The sequence below is a fragment of the Bos mutus genome, chromosome 24, assembly GCF_027580195.1.
Source record: "Bos mutus isolate GX-2022 chromosome 24, NWIPB_WYAK_1.1, whole genome shotgun sequence".
NCBI classification, from domain to species: Eukaryota; Metazoa; Chordata; class Mammalia; order Artiodactyla; family Bovidae; genus Bos; species Bos mutus.
In genome coordinates this window covers 22,273,964-22,287,761 of record NC_091640.1, presented here as the reverse complement: position 1 = coordinate 22,287,761, position 13,798 = coordinate 22,273,964, and the positions used below count along the sequence as shown (strand labels likewise).

Sequence of the window (13,798 nt, the reverse complement as noted above, 5' to 3'; positions counted from 1 at the left end):
AGCTGTGGTTTTTGTACAGTTTCCAAACTCATGTCCATTGAGTTGGTGATGCCATCCAGCCATCTCATCCTCTGTCATCCCCTTCTCCTCCTGCCCTCAATCCCTTCCAGCATAGATGGTTTTTCACATCTCTCATGGATGTGAGAGTTGGACTATAAAGAAAGCTGAGCACTGAAGAATTTATATTTTTGAACTGTGGTATTGGAGAAGACTCTTGAAAGTCTCTTGGACTACAAGGAAATCCAACCAGTCCATAAAGGAAATCAGTCCTGAATATTCATTGGAAGGACTGATGCTGAAGCTGAAACTCCAATACTTTGGCCACCTGGTGTGAAGAACTGACTCATTGGAAAAGACTCTAATGCTAGGAAAGATTGAAGGCAGGAGGAGAAGGGGATGACAGAAGATGAGATGGTTGGATGGCATCGCTGACTTGATGGACATGAGTTTGAGCAAGCTCCAGAAGTTGGTGATGGACAGGGAAGCCTGGTGTGCTGCACTCCATGGTGTCACAAAGAGATGGGCAGAACTGAGCAACTAAACTGAACTGATAAACTAGGTGAAAAGTCAAGTGTTAAACTTGACTTAGGTAGAGGAGATAAATGTGGATGAAGATTATCAGCAGCAATTCACTGATGTGGCAAAAGCAGCTAATAAGGAACAAAAAAATAATTAAAGTGATACTGGGCAAAAATAAATTTCTAATGTCCTCTGATCTTTTCGACTTTGTGCTAGTTCACTATGGCTACTAAAACAAAATACCACAGACTGTGTGATTTGAACAACGGTTTATTTTCTTATGGTTCTGGAAGATGAAAGTCCAAGATGATGGAGCCAGCAGTGCTGTTTCTCCTGAGGCCTCTCTCCTTGGCCTGCAGATGGCTGTCATCTTTCCGTGTCCCCACAAGCACGTTTTCTCTGAACATGTACATCCCTGGTATCTCTTCCTCTTCTCATAAGGACTCCAGTCATATTGGATTACGTCCCACCCTTAGGACCTCAGTTCAGTTCAGTTCAGTTCAGTCACTCAGCTGTGTGTGACTCTTTGCGACCCCATGAATCATAGCACACCAGGCCTCCCTGTCCATCACCAACTCCGGAGTTCACCCAAACTCATGTCCATCGAGTCGGTGACGGCATCCAGCCATCTCATCCTCTGTCATCCCCTTCTCCTCCTGCCCTCAATCCCTTCCAGCATCAGGGTCTTTTCCAATGAGTCAACTCTTCGCATGAGGTGGCCAAGGTATTGCAGTTTCAGCTTTAGCATCAGTCCTTCCAGTGAACAGCCCGGAGTGATCTCTTTTAGGATGGATCTGGTTGGATGACTGGTTGGATCTCCTTGCAGTCCAAGAGACTCTCAAGAGTCTTCTCCAACACCACAGTTCAAAAGCATCAATTCTTTGGCGCTCAGGTTTCTTCACGGTCCAACTCTCACATCCATACATGACCACTAGAAAAACCATAGCCCTGACTAGATGGACCTTTGTTGGCAATGTCTCTGCTTTTTAGTATGCTATCTAGGTTGCTCATAACTTTCCTTCCAAGGAGTAAAAGTCTTTTAATTTCATGGCTGCAATCACAATCTGCAGTGATTTTGGAGCCCAAAAAAAATCAAGTCTGACACTGTTTCCCCATCTATTTCCCATGACGTGATGGGACCAGATGCCATGATCTGAGTTTTCTGAATGTTGAGCTTTAAGCCAACTTTTTCACTCTCCTCTTTCACGTTCATCAAGAGGCTTTTTAGTTCCTCTTCACTTTCTGCTATAAGGGTGGTGTCATCTACATATCTGAGGTTATTGATATTTCTCCTGGCAATCTTGATTCCAGCTTGTGCTTCCTCCAGCCCAGCATTTCTCATGATGTACTCTGTGTAGAAGTTAAATAAGCAGGGTGACAATATACAGCCTTGACGAACTCCTTTTCCTATTTGGAACCAGTCTGTTGTTCCATGTCCAGTTCTAACTGTTGCTTCTTAACTTGCATACAGGTTTTTCAAGAGGCAGATCAGGTGGTCTGGTATTCCCATCTCTTTCAGAATTTTCCACAGTTTATTGTGATCCACACAGTCTAAGGCTTTGGCATAGTGAATAAAGCGGAAATAGATGTTTTTCTGGAACTCTCTTGCTTTTTCTATGATCCAGTGGATGTTAGCAATTTGATCTTTGGTTCCTCTGCCTTTTCTAAAACCAGCTTGAACATCTGGAAGTTCACAGTTCACGTATTGCTGAAGCCTGGCTTGGAGAATTTTGAGCGTTACTTTATTACCACGTGTTGCTACTGCTACTGCTGCTAAGTCGCTTCAGTCGTGTCTGACTCTGTGCGACCCCACAGACGGCAGCCCACCAGGCTCCCCCGTCCCTGGGATTCTCCAGGCAAGAATACTGGAGTGGGTTGCCATTTCCTTCTCCAATGCATGAAAGTGAAAATTGAAAGTGAAGTCGCTCAGTCGTGTCCAACTCTTAGCGACCCCATGGACTGCAGCCTATCAGACTCCTCCACCCATGGGATTTTCCAGGCAAGAGTACTGGAGTGGGTTGCCATTGCCTTCTCTGTGGTGTGGTAGTTTGAGCATTCCTTGGCATTGCCTTTCTTTGGGATTGGAATGAAAACTGACCTTTTCCAGTCTTGTGGCCACTGCTGAGTTTTCCAAATTTGCTGGCATATTGAGTGCAGCACTTTCACAGCATCATCTTTCAGGATTTGGAATAGCTCAACTGGAATTCCATCACCTCCACTAGCTTTGTTCGTAGTGATGCTTTCTAAGGCCCACTTGACCTCACATTCCATAATGTCTGGCTATAGGTCAGTGATCACACCATCGTGATTATCTGGGTCGTGAAGATCTTTTTTGAACAGTTCTTCTGTGTATTCTTGCCACCTCTTCTTAATATCTTCTGCTTCTGTTAGGTCCATACAATTTCTGTCCTTTATCGAGCCCATCTTTGCATGAAATATTCCCTTGGTATCTCTAATTTTCTTGAAGAGAACTCTAGTCTTTCCCATTCTGTTGTTTTCCTCTAATGCTTTGCATTGATCACTGAAGAAGGCTTTCTTATCTCTTCTTGCTATTCTTTGGAACTCTGCATTCAGGTGCTTATATCTTTCCTTTTCTCCTTTGCTTTTCACTTCTCTTCTTTTCACAGCTATTTGTAAGGCCTCCCCAGACAGCCATTTTGCTTTTTTGCATTTCTTTTCCATGGGGATGGAAAAGAAATTTTCCATTTCTTTTCTCAGGATTTTCTTGATCCCTGTCTCCTGTACAATGTCACGAACCTCATTCCATAGTTCATCAGGCACTCTATCAGATCTAGTCCCTTAAATCTATTTCTCACTTCCACTGTATAATCAGAAGGGATTTGATTTAGGTCATACCTGAATGGTCTAGTGGTTTTCCCCACTTTCTTCAATTTAAGTCTAAATTTGGCAATAAGGAGCTCATGATCTGAGGCACAATCATCTCCTGGTTTTGTTTTTGCTGACTGTATAGAGCTTCTCCATGTCTGGCTGCAAAGAATATAATCAATCTGATTTCAGTGTTGACCATCTGGTGATGTCCATGTATAGAATCTTCTCTTGTGTTGTTGGAAGAGGGTGTTTGCTATGACCACTGTGTTCTCTTGGCAAAACGCTATTAGCCTTTGTGCTGCATCATTCTGTACTCCAAGGCCAAATTTGCCTGTTACTCCAGGTGTTTCTTGACTTCCTACTTTTGCATTCTAGTCCCCTATAATGAAAAGGACATCTTTTTGGGGTGTTAGTTCTAAAAGGTCTTGTAGGTCTTCATAGAACCATTCAACTGCAGCTTCTTCAGCATTACTGGTTGGGGCATAGGCTTGGATTACTGTGATATTGAATGGTTTGCCTTGGTAACGAACAGAGATCATTCTGTCGTTTTTGAGATTGCATCCAAGTACTGCATTTTGGACTCTTTTGTTGACCATGATGGCCACTCCATTTCTTCTAAGGGATTCCTGCCCACAGTAGTAGATATAATGGCCATCTGAGTTAAATTCACCCATTCCAGTCCATTTTAGTTCACTGATTCCTAGAATGTCGATGTTCACTCTTGCCATCTCTTGTTTGACCACTTCCAATTTGCCTTGATTCATCGACCTAACATTGTAAATCGACCTAATATTGTAAAGAGCAATATTGCTCTTTACACCATCAGACCTTGCTTCTATCACCAGTCACATCCACAGCTGGGTATTGTTTTTCTTTGGCTCCATCCCTTCATTCTTTCTGGAGTTATTTCTCCACTGATCTCCAGTAGCATATTGGGCACCTACTGACTTGGGGAGTTCCTCTTTCAGTATCCTATCACTTTGCCTTTTCATACTGTTCATGGGGTTCTCAAGGCAAGAATACTGAAGTTGTTTGCCATTCCCTTCTCCAGTGGACCACATTCTGTCAGACCTCTCCACCATGACCCACCCATCTTGGGTGGCCCCACACGGCATGGCTTAGTTTCATTGAGTTAGACAAGGTTGTGGTCCGTGTGATTAGATTGACTAGTTTTCTGTGATTATGGTTTCAGTGTGTCTGCCCTCTGATGCCCTCTCGCAACACCTACCGTCTTACTTGGATTTCTCTTACTTTGGACGAGGGGTAGCTCCTCACGGCCGCCCCTCCTGACCTTGAACGTGGAGTAGCTCCTGTCGGCCCTCCTGCGCCCGTGCAACCCCTGCTCCTTGGATGTGTGGTTGCTCCTTTCGGCTGCCACCCCTGGCCTTGGACCTGGGGTACCTCCTCAGTGTCCTAAAATGTGGACCTGAAGAATGTCACACACACCAGTGCATGTATCTGCATGAACTGCATTGTACTCACAGGGGTTTTCTCAGCATAATCAATCAGATGATAAATTGATTTTTAAGATGAGTTCACTTTCCTGTTATAAATTCTAGTATATTTTATGTTTCCATGGAAAATGAGAGTGACACTACCAATCTGCTGAGGTTATTGATGTAGATGAGCTAGTATGGTACTGGGAACACAGGAATAATTCAGTGTTAGTTACTCACTTAATTTTGAATAGGGTTGAAGGCACATAAGTTAGATTTTAAATCCCATTTTGTAAAACCAGTCCATTGTAATATGATAAAAATAAGCACTGTTAGCTCGTGGATCGTCATCAATATTGTTGAGCTGATGAACTTTAGAGTGTGCTCTCTCCAAATGTGCTAAAATAAAGAATGCAGAATGGGACATGGTCACATATGTTGCTTGATAATTTGTATAAATGGGACATTTTTATTAAAAATTCATGGCACTTTGCAGTTTGCATACAGAAATAAGAGAAGACTGTCACTGTTAAGCTTATACTTTCCTTTATTTAGGAAATTAGAGATATAAAGACTACCTATTGCTTCTATAAAATACTTCATTGATTCTGCTAAACTGTTTTTCTTCTTTTTGATGTAACCTAGAATACTGACCAGTAACCAATCACGTTTTCTTGAGCAAAAAAGCCTGATTTATAGATAAGGATGTGATGGTGCAAAAAAGGTATACCAAATACTATTATCTGTTATAGGTAAGAGTTAAAAAGGATACTTCAATCAGCCTTACCATGTACCCTGTCATGGCTGTAAATGCTTTACATGGTCATCCTCCCAATAAGCCATGTAGTAAGTTTATACATGAGAATACATAAACTTTTTTATCAGATCAGATCAGTCGCTCAGTCGCGTCTGACTCTTTGCAACGCCATGAATCGCAGCACGCCAGGCCTCCCTGTCCATCACCAACTCCCGGAGTTCACCCAGACTCACGTCCATCGAGTCAGTGATGCCATCCAGCCATCTCATCCTCTGTCGTCCCCTTCTCCTCCTGCCCCCAATCCCTCCCAGCATCAGAGTCTTTTCCAATGAATCAACTCTTGTCATGAGGTGTCCAAAGTACTGGAGTTTCAGCTTTAGCATCATTCCTTCCAAAGAACACCCAGGGCTGATCTCCTTCAGAATGGACTGGTTGGATCTCCTTGCAGTCCAAGCGACTCTCAAGAGTCTTCTCCAACACCACAGTTCAAAAGCATCAATTCTTCAGTGCTCAGCCTTCTTCACAGTCCAAGTCTCACATCCATACATGACCACAGGAAAAACCATAGCCTTGACTAGACGAACCTTTGTTGGCAAAGTAATGTCTCTGCTTTTGAATATGCTATCTAGGTTGGTCATAACTTTCCTTCCAAGGAGTGAGCGTCTTTTAATTTCATGGCTGCAGTCACCATCTGTAGTGATTTTGGAGCCCAGAAAAATAAAGTCTGACACTGTTTCCATTTTTTCCCCATCTATTTCCCATGAAGTGGTGAGACCAGATGCCATGATCTTCATTTTCTGAATGTTGAGCTTTAAGCCAACTTTTTCACTCTCCACTTTCACTTTTATCAAGAGGCTTTTTAGTTCCTCTTCACTTTCTGCCATAAGGGTGGTGTCATCTGCATATCTGAGGTTATTGATATTTCTCCTGGCAATCTTGATTCCAGCTTGTGTTTCTTCCAGTCCAGCGTTTCTCATGATGTACTCTGCATATAAGTTAAATAATATACAGGGTGACAATATACGGCCTTGACGAACTCCTTTTCCTATTTGGAGCCAGGCTGTTGTTCCATGTCCAGTTCTAACTGTGGCTTCCTGACCTGCATACAAATTTCTCAAGAGGCAGATCAGGTGATCTGGTATTCCCATCTCTTTCAGAATTTTCCACAGTTTATTGTGATCCACACAGTCAAAGGCTTTGGCATAGTCAATAAAGCAGAAATAGATGTTTTTCTGGAACTCTCTTGCTTTTTCTATGATCCAGCGGATGTTGGCAATTTGATCTCTGGTTCCTCTGCCTTTTCTAAAACCAGCTTGAACATCAGGAAGTTCACGGTTCACATATTGCTGAAGCCTGGCTTGGAGAATTTTGAGCATTACTTTACTAGCATGTGAGATGAGTGCAATTGTGCGGTAGTTTGAGCATTCTTTGGCATTGCCTTTCTTTGGGATTGGAATGAAAACTGACTTTTCCAGTCCTGTGGCCACTGCTGAGTTTTCCAAATTTGCTGGCATATTGAGTGCAGCACTTTCACAGCATCATCTTTCAGGATTTGGAATAGCTCAACTGGAATTCCATCACCTCCACTAGCTTTGTTCGTAGTGATGCTTTCTAAGGCCCACTTGACTTTACATTCCAGGATGTCTGGCTCTAGGTGAGGGATCACACCATCGTGATTATCTGAGTCGTGAAGCTCTTTTTTGTACCGTTCTTCTGTGTATTCTTGCCATCTCTTCTTAATATCTTCTGCTTCTGTTAGGTCCATACCAATTTTGTCCTTTATGAAGCTCATCTTTGCATGAAATGTTCCTTTGGTATCTCTGATTTTCTTGAAGAGATCCCTAGTCTTTCCCATTCTGTTGTTTTCCTCTATTTCTTTGCATTAATCACTGAAGAAGGCTTTCTTATCTCTTCTTGCTATTCTTTGGAACTCTGCATTCAGGTGCTTATATCTTTCCTTTTCTCCTTTGCTTTTCACTTCTCTTCTTTTCACAGCTATTTTTAAGGCCTCCCCAGACAGCCATTTTGCTTTTTTGTATTTCTTTTCTATGGGAATGGTGTTGATCCCTGTCTCCTGTACAATGTCACGAACCTCAGTCCATAGTTCATCAGGCACTCTATCTATCAGATCTAGTCCCTTAAATCTATTTCTCACTTCCACTGTATAATCAGAAGGGATTTGATTTAGGTCATGCCTGAATGGTCTAGTGGTTTTCCCTACTTTCTTCAATTTAAGTCTGAATTTGGCAATAAGGAGTTCATGGTCTGAGCCACAGTCAGCTCCTGGTCTTGTTTTTGCTGACTGTGTAGAGCTTCTCCATCTTTGGCTTCAAAGAATATAATCAATCTGATTTCAGTGTTGACCATCTGGTGATGTCCATGTATAGAGTCTTCTCTTGTGTTTTTGGAAGAGGGTGTTTGTTATGACCAGTGCATTTTCTTGGCAAAACTCTATTAGTCTCTGCCCTGCTTCATTCTGTATTCCAAGGCCAAATTTGCCTGTTACTCCAGGTGTTTCTTGACTTTTTTATAGATGAGAAAATTATGGCACAGAGAGGTTAAGTGATCTTTGCAGGGTCACACAGCTAGTAATTGAGACAGCTAAGGTTTGCATCCAGAAATCATCCAGTCCAACCTCATACCCACTCTTGTATAACACTGCTGCCAGCTATTCACCCTTCCTTAAGTGTAAGCATTTTTTTTGAGTGGGAGCTTACCTCTTTGACACCATCTGCAATCTAACCTTTAAAACAACAACAAAGTGTGAGCCAAAAGAGAATTTGCCATTATTAAAGAGGTGGGATGAGAAAGATCTACTGTTGATAAATACAAATTAATACAATGACATTTCCATGAACTTAAACACCTATACAAAGCAGATAAGGAATCTGTATGCAGCCATAAAATGTATCTTCATTTTTAACTCTGCCAAACATAAATAATTAGTTGGATTTTAGATGGCATGGCTAGTGTTAAAGCACAGTATTTTATCTGTATTCTTCTGATTTTCTCAAAGTGTTGAGAATGTATACAGAGCCAAATAGGATTCAAAAGAGGTGGTCCAAAGACCATGACATTGCAAGCCTAAATGAGCTAACCTCTATTTGTTCTTTTGTCCAACTGAGTCTTGGGCAGTTCCTGTTTCAAGCACTGTGCTAAACACTCAGTTCCAAGGGTAAAAAGATTGAAGCATTCTGGTTTCAGAGAAGTCACAGTTTAATTAAGGATAAAGGCAATTATTATAAAATGCAAAGAGATAACAGTTATAATAAGACCAGTGCAGTGCAAAGTGCTATGGAATATATAAGAAGCAATAGATCTGAATTTGGGGGTTGGACAAGAGGGCAGGAAATGACAAAGTCAATACCATAACAAAGAGAAATTAGCCAAGTGGAAATGGGTGGAAGAGGCAGAGAGATTGTTTAGAGCAGAGAGAATATGGTGCATTTGAGCTTAAATGTGGTAAAGCCATGGGTTAAAAGATGAAGCTGGACTATGCAGGACCTTAGAAGTCTTCTTTAGGAGTTTGAACAATGAGAACCTATTGAAGAATGTTCTGTATAGGAATGCTTCAACCAACCTCACTTTTGAAAGATCGATGACTCTAGGACAGAAAATGAATTGGAAGAAAGAATAACTCAAATCAGAGTAAATATTGAGAGGACTTCACACTCATTCAGGATAAGATGACAGTGGCCTGGGCCACATCAGGGGCAACTGGAATTGAAGGAAATGGAAGAATTTGAGAGTGTGTAGAGGTAGAAGGCATAGCCTTGGTGGACAATTATAACATAGTGGGTTATCAAAGTCAAGGTCTTGACAAAGGAGTTTGAAGGCACCCCTAAAGAGAAGGCTTTCTTATTGTAAGTTATTATTATCATTATTATTATCATCCATGAAAATTCCTATGGCATTTTGCTCTCAGCCAACTGTCAAAGATAAGGAAACGTCATCCTCCCCTTGTGTGTGTGTATGTGTGTGTGTGTGTGTGTTAGTCACTCAGTCACATCCAACTCTTTCCAACCCCATGGACTGTAGCCCACCAGGCTTCTCTGTCCATGGAATTCTCCAGGCAAGAACACTAAAGTGGGTAGCCATCCCCTTCTCCAGGGGATCTTCCCAACATAGGGATCAAATCCAGGTCTCCTGCATTGCAGGCAGGTTCTTTACCATCTGAGCCACTAGGGAAGAAGATTCTTATGGCATTTTGCTCTTAACCAACTGTGAAAGATAAGGAAAAAGTCATCCTCCCCTTAAGTAATAACTAGTAATGCCTTCTCAGGCAGTAATCTTCCTAATAGCTATTTGCATTTTAATAAAAGAGCAGTCATACTTAATGACCATAAAAAGTAATCTCTAGTGATAAAGTTTCTGTCACCATTCAGACAAATGGAAAAAATACTAAGGAAAAATGAAGAGGTATTTCTGGTGCCCTTTGGATCACCTTATTGTTTGTATCATTTTAACATAGGTGAATCTTTTTATGACCCAAGTTTAGACAAATACATTTTTTTACATTTATTCTTTTTTTTTTTTTTTTGCTGCATGTCTTATAGAATTTTAGATCCTCAACCAGGGATTGAATGACCCTGAGCCCTCAGCAGTGAGAGTGTGAAGTCCTAAACCCTGGGCCGCCAGGGAAACGGGCCTGTAGAGATAGCAGAGAAATGTGAACGAATGTTGAGTTCCCAGAAATCGTTACTACATCATAATTTAGGAAGCCTTGGCCCTGCCACTCAAGTTTCCCAGATGCCATTTTGAAATCACAGCAACAAACGCCGTGTATTTAAGGTAGAAAGTGGAAAACTTGCAAAATAATAGATTTCCCCATTCTGAACTGAAGTCTACACAGCAGCCTCTTTTTAATTCATCATGGTCTTGTAGCAAGATTATAAAATCTGGAAATGAATAGGCAAGGATATAGACGATGTTGGGATTGGTATTTCTTTAATGATTTAGGGATTATTGGTCATTTACTTTCGACTATTTGTAACTGAAGTCTTGAAATAATGGAATTTATTAGGGGAATGCTTCATTCACCCTTGTATAATGTGAACGTACAGAAATTGCACATGTGGACTCAGAAATCGTTTGTGCACACAAAGGGGCAATCCATCATTTCACCCCTCATTCACTCGGTGCTGGGGAAGGAGGGGCAGGGAAATATGAGTTATAGCTCACGACAAAATCCCATACCTTCACGTCTTGCATTTCCAGCAGGCTCCTTTTATGTAACCTTCATATTATTTATACCTGCTGGTCATTCATAATAAAAGGTACTTTTATCATGAGGTTTTTTTTTTTCCTTTATCAAAGTTTTTTTATTATTTATTTATCAAAACACTCACAAATGTTTTTGACAAAGTCACTTTCAGGCAGTCGAACAGATCGTTGTCCCAAGCTTAGAGCAGTGAGCCTTGTCTACATAAACTGTGTTGAATTAGACACATGGTCTCTAATATACCAACCATAAAATGATAAATGCGCTAAAAATCAAATTGAATTGTTTCTTTGTGGGGCAGTTTTATTTTAAAGTAAGGACAGCATAACTTTCACTTTCTTATTAAAGCTGTAGCAAGAAATTCAGCTATTATTTTTAACAACTGCAAAGTGCAGACATGTATTATAAAACATCTGTTTTAAACATCTGTTTTAAAACATCCATTGTCCAGAACTAATTCAGCCTTTGGCTAGTAAAATAGTTTCTTATTCCAAGTCTGAATTGGTATGCTGATTGAAACCTCAATCCACTGGGAACAGTACTACACATAGGTGAGCCCTGAATCTGAGAATATCTATCTTAAGGGAATATTTGTAAAATATCACAGTGCTATATGGATATGAAAAGTGGTCTCTTTTATGCAGTTTACATTTAGGGTTCATTTCACATGTTTAACTTTTCCATTTTATTTTCAAGATCTTCTAGGTCCTTGCTACTCAAATGCATATTAACATATCTTGAGAGCTTGCTGGAAATGCAGGTTCTTTGAGCCCATCCTATCCCACCACCGCCACTCTAGAATCAGAGACTGAATTTTCACAAGATCCCTCCATGATATGTATACACACTAAAGTTTGAGAAACCCCGCTCTAGATGGTCGTTGGATGGTATGTGACATTTTGAAGGAGACAAGAATCATTAGTGAATCTGAACAGGTTACTTCAGAGGCAAAATAACAATAAAATTATATTAACTAATATTTTTGAGCATTTAATGTATTCTAGGCATCATATTTTGATCCCTTGGTCAGGAAGATCCCCTGAAGAAGGGCACAGCAACCCACTTCAGTATTCTTGCCTGGAGAATCCCATGGACAGGGGAGCCTGGAGGGCTACAGTCCATGGGGTCGCTAAGAGTTGGACATGACTGAAGCGACTTAGCACAGCACAGGAATCATATCAGTTTGATGCTTTTTCCATGCATTATTTCATTTGGGCAGCAGGAAATAGAAGACTATTTCTCTGATGATGGAGAAATAATTTGGTAAATGGAGAAATTCAGGAATATCCTAAGTAGGAAATGGCAACTTAGAGAAAAGGGCATCGTCTAGTGGAAGCATTCAGAATAAGAATAGATATAGTTTACTTATGTGAGAAATGTAGACAAAGCAGAGAGAGTAGAGACAGGAATATCTTCCAAATGACTGGAAAAAAAAGCTTACACTAATGTAGTCTGCTGAACCAAGAAGAGCTATTTGGAAGTGACATAGCTAATATGCTGAGTCTCACTCATCCTCTCACTTTAGAACAAAGGTTAAAAGACTATGTTGCATGTTTACTGTGTATGTAAATGTACACATAAATAATATAAATGTACGTTACGTTATGTGAATCCAAGTCTTTTTGGTGGGTAATACTTATAACCTTAATGTTGGCATAGAAGTGCGTCATTTTTAATGTATAATCATGAGGATTAATCTTTTTAAGGAACAAGCTTAAATGTAAGAGCCAGTGGAGGAGATTATAAGTATATTTGGAGGTTGAGAGGAAACTGGTTTCTAATCTTGTTCCTGACCTGATACTCACCATAATAACTGATAAACCAAACTAGTCGGCTAACTAGTCTACTAACAGGATTAGTGTTACTGGTATGTTTCACAAACAAACAAACAAAAATTTTATTAGCACCTAAAACTTTGTCTTAAGTAAAGGGCTTTCTGAAATATCAGCTCTCTGGGAGGGTTGATAATGCTTCTATTTGCTTTAGTGTTTTGTTTTGTTTTTTCTTTCTTTCCTTCTTCTTTTTTTTTTTTTTTTTTTTGGCTACACCCCATGAAGCATGTGAGATCTTACTTCCCCAACCACAGATTTAACCTATACCCCTTACCTTGGAAGCACAGAATCTTAAGTGCCAGGGATGTCTTGCAGTTTTTAAGAGGTTTCTAAGGGGTCAGACTAATCTTATCCTAGTAGGAAGAATTTTCATAAATTTATAGGAGACACTAAATGATTCACACCATTAGAAGCCATTACTATTAATATAATTCTGCTTCTCTGAAAGTAAATATAAAATAGCAAATTACCTAGGTAGTAATATTATAGATGAGAAATTATATTTGTCGTGTACTACTGTATAAGAAATTACCCCAAAGCTTAGCAGCTTAAAACAACAAAGACAGTGGGTCAGGAATCCACGTATGGCCTAGGTGTCTGCGGCTGAGGACCCGAGGTGTATATCAAACTGTCTACTGGGCTGTGGTCTCATCTAAAGGCTCTGCTGAAGGTGGTCCAGTCACATGGTTACTAGGCAACTTCAGTTTCTCCTCACCTGAGACATTCCACAGAGCAGCCTATGACATGGCTTCCAAGCTTCCCACAGGCCAGGCAACCCAAAAGAGCTCAAGAGTCAGGAAAAAAAAAAAAACATGCCCAAGATGGAAGTCAGGGTCTTTTTATAACCTAGTCTTAGAAGTTACCTTCCGTTACTTCTGCCACATGCCATTGACTAGAAGCAAGTCTGTAAGTCCTGTCCATTGTAAAGGAAGAGGGTTACACACAGGAGTGTGAATATCAGGAGGTGGGGGTCACTGGGACCCAACCACAATCAGTTTCTTCTTCCTTCTTGCTTTCTTATTGTCTAACACATCAGTTTCCCAAGGAGTACATGTTACTTGGGTAATAAAGAAATAAAATGGTTAAAGGCAATACAACTTAAAGAGAAAGTATTCTTTCATCAGAAATGTTGATCAGAAAAGTCACTACTCCTTGGAGCTTTCTTAGTAAGTCAAGATTTATTAATGACCTTTCTGGCCACATA

The 13,798-nt window shown here is 40.5% G+C and overlaps 1 protein-coding gene across 19 annotated transcripts in view; it reads left to right on the top strand.

Annotated features, from left to right (window-relative positions):
• DTNA (dystrobrevin alpha) overlaps positions 1-13,798 on the top strand; it is a 461,852-nt gene that overhangs the window by 402,404 nt on the left and 45,650 nt on the right. The gene's annotated exons all lie outside the window — the stretch shown is intronic.